The sequence below is a fragment of the Nannospalax galili genome, unplaced genomic scaffold (assembly GCF_000622305.1).
Source record: "Nannospalax galili isolate Female #2095 unplaced genomic scaffold, S.galili_v1.0 scaffold892, whole genome shotgun sequence".
Lineage (NCBI taxonomy): Eukaryota > Metazoa > Chordata > Mammalia > Rodentia > Spalacidae > Nannospalax > Nannospalax galili.
The window spans coordinates 132,053-141,258 of record NW_008333311.1 but is presented as its reverse complement, the minus strand read 5'-3'; positions in this window follow the sequence as shown (position 1 = coordinate 141,258).

Here is a 9,206-nt window from a genome sequence, read left to right as displayed (position 1 = left end):
AAAATATTGAATTAGGGAATATAGTATTAAAATTCATTTTAATTGTATTAAATTAAATTGTATTAAATTTAATGTTATTAAATTGTAATTAATATAGTATTTGCTTTCAGACTAGTATACATTTTTACCCCAAACTTCCCCTAAACAAGCCTAAATTAAAATATAATTTTCCAGAAAGCATGGTTATGCATGAAGAAATTCTGCTCTAATGAAATTATCTAACATTTAAAATAGTATTTGGAAAATAAAAAATCAAAATGTGACTTGAACCTTTAATCTTTCCCCAGAATGCACAGCCTTACATGTCTTTCTCTAGCTCTGCATCTCTCTGTTCAACTGCCTGCCTTTCTAGGTGTTTGCCTATCATTTGATCTCTCATCTTCGCACCTCTGTTAGTACTTGTCACTGAATATTAGTGTATTGTATTCCAGACTTGAAACTAGTTTTTAGGTCTAATGGAATGACTAGAACACAAGCAGTATTCATACATGTCCAGCTAGCGCATAAAGCATACATGAAAATATAATAGTTCTGCATCCATTCATTATTAATCAATGGAAATAGACCGAAGGTATATTCTTCTATGCCTTTTACTCCTTACCTTTGGTTCTCATCCTCACCCTTTCATGTATGCTTTATTCTTTTCCTTCTAATATTTGCTTAGCTAAGCCACAATCTCTTGAGTGTTCCTTGGACAGGAAGTTCCCTCCAAGAAGCTTTCCATTAAGCTTTTTACCTTCTCTCACAAATAAAATGGAATAAAGGCTGAGGGTTTACTAATATGAGTAGAGCCCCAAGGTCTTGATTAAAAGCAGAAGTAACCAACTTTGAGTTGGTTCTAATATGCTGGCTACAGCTGGAGTCTTTCCCACCATCTGCAGGTCTTGTGGACTGTGTATGTACCTTTCTACAGCTAGGACTGACTGAATTAGTACAGAGGAAGACACAGCTTTCTCTTCACTCAAAGGCATCATTTCTTGTTGCACCCATGTCTAGAGGAAGAACTTTTAGAGCACTAGTCCTTATCATTCAACCACAAGAGCTGTCAAATTTTACTTGATTGTGGAAGATCCTTGTAAAAAATGAAGTGTTCGTTCAGCTCTTTTCTTTTAGTCTCTTAAATCCTTACTTTTGAACAGCTTAATTATTAATTGTATTTTTATGGTCAGACTGTAAATATATATATTTATAAATTTACCTAGTCTTTTTTTTAGAACTCCTTTTTCCTAAATTCATTTTAATTTTGTATATAAACTAATTCCTATCATCTTTCATTATGTTATTTTATATATTTTTATTGTCTTCAGACTATCATATGAAGCTATATATTTTATATTAAAATAGAACTTATTGTATTTCAACTTAACTAAGCATATTTCATTTCATATTATCTTCCATATCGAGTTTGTATTACTTATGTTTTATTGTCTTGATAATTTCATTGTATATAAATCATGTTTTTGTTTAATGTGGATACCAAAATTATAAGCAGGAAAAAAAATTCTTTGGGAAGTGTTCACATATTAAATAAAGGAGTTTTTAATGGCAAGCCTCACATTAAGAGCCAGATTTCTCCAAATAAGTTTTACCATTTTCTTCAGTGTTTACCTTCTTAAGTCACAGCTACCCAAACATGAAATTTCATTTGCCCCACAAAAACTAAGATACAGTGAAGTAGAGAATAATTTCCTATGATCTTATATAATCCAAATCATTTGCCTTGCTCCACTGACTTTATGTGGTCAATAGCTTCTACCTGAGCGCTCTCTGATCAGACAATCACACGATTACCCTATTTAGTCCACATTTCCAAAGAGAAAGCAGATGTGTGCTGGGAACTAAACAAGGGTCCTCTTTTCACCCTCGCTATGTTTAGCACTTTCCTATGCTCTGCAAATTCTAGTCTCTGGGGTTTCTTTCTGCCTGGTTTTATTGTTGTGATAGCTACAACCTCCCTCCTGCTGCCTAAACTTGCTACCTGTCTGGATCCTCTGGTTTGTGTTTATGGAATCTTACCTTTGTGTCTGAGTTAATTGCCTCACTCCTAAATGCTTATTGATCTACATTGCACATTATTCCTTTTTAAACAAATTCTCCTCATATCTCTGTTCAAGAGTTATAACATCTTAAATGCAAGGAGAGTGAATTTTCAAGAAACTCTGCATTTAAGTAGTTAATTTTGAAGCAGATAATGAATTTTCTGCATATTTTTAAACAACTAAGTTTCAAATTAATGCCTTGGGAATCAGCTAATCTTACTTTTTCAACTTATATTTTACACCAATGATTTTACAAGTGGTTATTACATCAATTTAAGTGAGTTGGCACGGAATCAATCTTCATATTAAAATGATAAGCCTAAAACAGATTATAGGTTTTATTAAATGGCTTCTTATTTCAAGGACAGCTATGACTAGAGAGGAAAGAGAAAGACAAAAAAAGGTAGAAATATTCACTTGTAGTACAAAGATATGTTTTATTATTGTCCTGCTATACCACTGTCCAGAACAGGAAGTTGATAATCTCCAGCCATTTCATTTCTTGGGTAATGTGTTAGCATTTTTTTTTGATTTTACCTTTTTAACTTGAATGAGAGTCTATTAATAGTAATGATGTTTTAAAAACTGAATAAGCATATATAGTTTTAGATGGAGAATAAAATAAAAATCAGTAGGAAAATAATACATTTTTTTCTATATTCAGTTCCAAAACTGAACTAACCTATATTCTTGTTTTTGTGATCGTATTCATCTACTTTAAGTGCTTGTTGAAGCAAACTTGTCTTTTATGAAAATTCATGTGTAGGTATCCCAGGTACTGTATAAGGCTGTGTAGAGAGGAGTTGATTGTAATGTTTATCAACATGAAGTTCAGATTCTAAAGGAAGAAATCTAAAAGTATATCAGAGGCTTAATACTATACACTAAACAACACAATAAATGAAATAATATGAGACAAGGCATGCTTCATTGAGAGCAAAAGGAGAAATTTTGATGAATGTAACTGGGAGATAGGGTAAAAGGCAGAAAATTCATTACAAATTTTATACTTAAGTTAACGCTCACTGACAGTCCTTAAACAATAATATAGGAAGTCTTTATGAAAGTAGTGGATGGAAATACAGCTGGGATACATGAGAAGGCGTGCAGCAGCAGGAGTCTGTTCATGGTTGGGTGTTGGGTGTGTTGATAGTCTCAACACATCCAGTAAGTAGAAGCATGAAGATAACTTAGAGCAATGTGGAACGTGACATTATAGGATAATCATTGGAAGAGCACAAGAGAAGTCTTAAAATTGGAATTGAGGATTCCATCCAGAGGAGCAGGCTTTTTCTGGTGGTTTACAGATAGTGGAAACCCATGAGACAAGAGTGAAGGTTGGATCACAGATTTAGAGAACTTTGCAGGAATGAAGAGATTGTGCTACAGTAACATGGATATATATAAGAGGTTACCCTTGGCAAAAGTTAATTAAAGGGTACTTGCATTATCTCTGTTAGTTTTTATAATTGAATATAAATATATAAAACTCTCTAAGTTTATTAAAAGAAAACCTTTGAGGTACCTAGAATATATCCAAATAGAACAGTCTCATACATATTCTAATATGTAGTAGAAATTTTCTTTTTTTAACTTTCAAAACAAAACTATTGAGAATTTCATACATGCATAAAAGGTATTTTGATCAAATCCATGCCCACTCCCTCCCCTGCAACTCCTCTTATATCTCACCATCACTTTTTCCTGAACAACTTCGTGTACTCTTTTTCTTTTCCTTTTTTTTAAAATGGGGCTTTTTGCTACTCTAATATTTCCCCCTCTGTTTAAACCATATAGTTTGTGGGGCTGGAGAAATGGTTCAGTGGTTAAGAGCATGGGAAGCTCTTGCAGAGGACCCGGGTTCGAATCCCTGTGCCCACATGGCACCAACAGCCACCTATAATTCCAGTTCCAGGGAATCTGATGCCCTCTTCAGGCACTGCACAATACAGGTGTGCGTACATACATGCAGGCATAATACTCATGCACATAAAATAAATAAATCAAAAAAGAATTTTAAAGAGAAATTTGTCAGCTATTTGATTAAAGTGGGCAACGCAGTAGTTTAAGCATCACATAGTAATTCTTATTATTTTGCAATTAAGTTCATTAACACTGTGATGAGTCTGTAGCTTTTACTTTGAATTTGCATTTTATCCTTTGAAATTATTGACCGTTTTGTGCACTCCATGCTCAAACCACCTATAGCTTACAGGTTTATTTATTTAAAGTGAGCTGAAGGCTTAGATACAAATCTGAACTAATTAATGTCTTTACCTCTCTTTTTCTCAAACCATGCTCTCTAGCCACACTTATGACTTGCTCAACAAAATCTGTTTAGCTGATTCATTAACTTAGCATTTCTAAGTCACTGAACTTTATTTTTGTAGAAATAAATTCTATATTTGTATGCTCATATTTCACCATTTTCTTATTAACTACATTAATTATGTAATTATAGTACAAATGCAACATGAACAAAGTCTTTTGAGAGCAAACAAACATGGAGGTTTGGAAGCAAATTACCAGTAATAGTGAAACAATGAACTGAACAGTTATTTGGGGATCATCACTCTAGTCACTTAATTAAAGTCTTAAGAAGTTGGAGTTTGCCTCCTGGGGAAATGTACAGCTTAAAGACAGAAGTTCATACTGGAGATAACAACCAACATTTAAGTTTGGAAAAAAGAAGAAACTACAGAAGACAAGAAAATGTTTACAAAAAGCTCAGATATGAACTAGGGAGTTATAGCAATATGGAAATAATTCCAATAATTGTTTTAAATAAAAGGCTATGTTTACTTAATAATAATAATAGCTGGATCAATAAATAGTAATCATGGATTTTTAGTTCATTATCTAAGTCATTGCTAATGAACAATTTTCATAGAATAAAAAGTCTAGCAGACACTTTCTAATGAGTTTTAAAGAGAATTTGTGAGTAATAAAGTATATATAAACTTTTTCTAAGTTTTTATTGAGAGGTAAACATAAAGGAAATTGACTGTAAGGAATAAAAATAGCTTTAAAATTTTATAATAATACCCAAAGCTGATATATACAAAGCTGATATAGTATACATTGCTTTAGACCCACTGAAATCTTCATTAGGTCTAAAGCAATGTATACTAATTTAGTACAACTGAGGTTCTTATAAACTAATTAAGAAGGTTGAATATGTTTAGATTTTCCACTATTCTAAGACCCTATAAAGCAGGCTAATATTTTCATTGAAGTTGTTACTTGGTTAAAGTGATTTTTATGAAGCAACATTTTAGTAAATTTATTATTTATTTTCTTATTTTAATATCCTCTGTTTTTTAAGTTACATTTGAAGAAGTGGAAATAATATCATATACAAAAATCTGGATAAGACTAATTTCTCTAAAATATGGGAAATGATAGCAGACATTCAGATATACAAAAAGCATTGTTTGAAAATATACACAAAGGTATCTGAGATTTTTATATGCTTAATATTTTATCTTTAAATGGAATATATTTTAGCATTCCTAATGTGTTTAGTATATTTAGTTATATGTTGTGAAAATTAAGTATTCCTAATCTCTTATCACTTACACTTTAATTGAGATAAATTGACTAACATAAAGACTAGTATAGTCACTTAATTACAGAATTAGACAAGTCAGTGAGCTTCTCTGAAACTCATCTTCTCACAATCAAGATGCAATAATAAGGATTCGTATGCCACAGCACTGCTGCAATGCTGTTTAAATTCTTATAACCTTCAGGCACATAGTTAGCATCATTGCATCAGCAATGATTGTCTTCCATTCCCCCTGCCAGGCTTGATTGGCTGACCAAAAGAATCCGTGACAGCAATTTGCATGCAAATTATTTCTTTTAAAAGTACTGTCAGAGGAAACTAGGAAAAGAGAATGGGAAACAGTAAAATATGTGAAAGACAAGAAAGTTACTTTTTCTCCAAAGTTCTAAGGAAGTTTTTTGGTTTGGTTATTATTATTATTTTTTTTTTTTTTCCTGATCTCTCAGGAGATCTTGCACAGGTAAGCGCCACCTTAGTATCTTGATTGGGAGCCTAGTGTGCTTTCAACACAAATACCAATCAATTACTGCCTCAGAGTAGTTCAGAACAACTCCCAGCTTCTATCCTCTGTGAATGTGGGAAACGTGGTGCCAGAATCCCAAGGAAAATTATCTGAGGAAGATGCTAGGGCCAGGACCTCATATCCAAAACTGCAACGAACCTGCGGCAAGCACACACAAAGACAAACGAAACTCCAAGCTTGGAGTCTCTGCCTCTATTTTCTATTGTTCTTTTCTTCTTTGTTCTATTTCATTAAAAATCTGCCATACTTTTGTATTCCAATGGACTTAATTTAATTTAAATTAATTTTTCTTTTCCCCGTCTTGAAAAATTTCCATGACTTCACTTTGGGAAGCGAATCACAGAAAATATCTTTATAAGTTAGAAAGTGATGAGAGGCAATTCTCCATGTGACTCTCACATTTCTGCATGCTGTGAATGCTTTCTGTTCTAAATTAAATTGTTTTACAAGCTATTTAAATAGTGGAAAACATTGGGTGAGCACAATTTGTCCCTTGGACCATGGATAGGCATGTTTACCCTTCAGTATGAAAAAAATTAATCACACGTTAAGATCAGCATTACTCTTCTCCAATGCAAAGGGCTGTGTACAGATGCTGCCTAAGAAAATTTTATGTTATCCTGGAAGACGTGAAGCTCAGAGAAAAAGCACATACATGATAAACTGGCTGAAACCAGCACACCCTTCATCATTGACCAAAGTCTCATGCTTTCATTCAAAGCCATGCAACTGTGCCAAACTGAGAATTTTAAAGCAAGGTAAACACCATTAATGTTTCACCCATTTTATGTGAGATTTGATGTAAATTTCCTCATATCACTTATTGCCCTTATTTCCACTTCCATCTTTTTTTCCCAACAGATTTTAGTCTTTTCCATTATGAAGCACAAGGAAAATACTAACTTAAAAATATTTGATCCAAAATATTTCTTTAGAACTCATTGCTTAAACATAACAAAGATAGAAAAAAACATGTGATGTGTTCAATGTAACATTATATTGAATAGGATGTACATGTTCATAGCTGGTAGACGTAATGATTCTAAAGATGAAGTGGGATTCTGAAGACAGAACCAAAACATTAACACACATACATGAAACCCGAATGCCCATAACCACGCCAAAGATGATAGAAATGTACCAAAATACATCGTGTCACTTTTCCCTAACCCATGCTATTGAAGCTTAATGGGAAGCCCTCATTTTCAATATCCCAACAAAATCTATTCCAACACAGAGATGGACACACTTATATGATAGCTCATGAGAAAAGGTGACATCAGTACTAAAAGTTTTATGTAAACTATGATTCTCACAGTTGATCTACAAAGAGAGTTTAGATGTTTGAAAAGTTGCTTTACAGGTCCCTGAACACAAACTAACATTTATTCTTATTCATTATTCTTTTGTCAGTGCAGTAGATTGGTCATGTAGAAAAGTAAAAACATAAACTGAGTTGGTCTGTTTATGGTGTTTAGGGAGTGATGCTTAATAGGTTGACTAAGTTCCACTGGATGGACTCATACAGGGGGACATTAGGAATATAAACTTGACTCCATAGGTCTTAACATAAATGACAAAATGCATGAAATCTGGCACTGGGACTGTGGTGGTGTACAGATAGGGGAGGGGATCTAAATATCATCAGGACATATTGTGTGAAATGCACAAAAATTTCAATAAAGATAAGAAATAAGCTAACTTGGGAATGGATCAGACAAAAAATTTTCACATTAATCTACCTTAATAACTAGGTGCATGAACTTTAACTATAATTTAAGACTGTGGTTTAGGGATTTACCTCATTATAAACAGGGAACTGAATTAAATTATTACTAATTAAATAGACCTCATTTTGTAATGAATGACAATGAATCCAATTCAAAGATACACCCATCACTTTCTGACTGGTTTTGTTCTGTAGCATTCAATAAGAAATTATACTATATTTAGATTTATTAATTGTTTTAAAATAATTAGTTCATTTCTAGAAAATATATGTCTAAAAGAATAACTGGTATACAATCAATGTCTTTTTCTGACATACTCTTGTTTAAAAGATGGAAATTTTACATGATTTATGGGATAATCACATATACATAGGGATGGTAGGTGATTCACTCTGTTGATTTTTATACTTTACAAATGGGAAGTTCAGAATTTAACAGGTGGTCAATTTATCTGAAAAATAAAATTTTAAGATCCCAGTTTATATGATTTTTCCTGAAGCAATTTCTTACTTTGACAGTTAGTCTGGACATAAAAATCTATTGTGAATGAGTGGGAAACAGAAGCATTGGTCCTCATCATTTAGAAAAAGAAATGTGTATAAAAAAAGCAATATAGCTTTTCACTGCTTTTAGCTTCAGTCTTATGGTGCTCTTAGGAAAGTATAACAGATTTAATAATAGTGTTCTGACTTTGCTATAAATCTCTGGCACCCCCAACTGAGAACTGCAAGAAATAATATGATTGAAAATAAGGTACACCTGTGTGTCAATAGAAACCCTGTTACTTCTCTAGAGGCAGAAAAGATATGAAGAGATTAAAACAAAGACCATTAGAGATACAGTGACTCTACCAAGCTTGACTCTGCAAAGCTGTCAAGGAAGGGGCAAGCACATATTCATTATTGAAGTAGTATTGAAATGAATTATAAAAATAGAGCTATATGTCACATAATGTGAATATTCTAGATAAGACGCTGTTAGATAATACTTTGGAGATGATGTCTCAGCAGCCACATTTAAAAAATGGCCATAGCTTTATGTATGTAATCCATGCACACAAAAGAGTCATTTTTCTTATCTCTGTTTACTCTGAAAATGATGTTTCCTTTTGAAAAATTTCAATTGAGAGAAACCTTTCTTTCTAGATAGGTCTGTATAAAGGGGATGTAGATATACATGCTGTACTGCATAAGCAAAAATTAATGGAAGGTCAGGGATCATATAAAACATTAGCATACTTAATATTCTTGCCTTGAAGATTAAGCTTCATAAAAAAGATACATTTAAATTTAGCATCACATTTTATTATGGATAAATTGAGGATAAGAAATTAAATAACTTTTCTA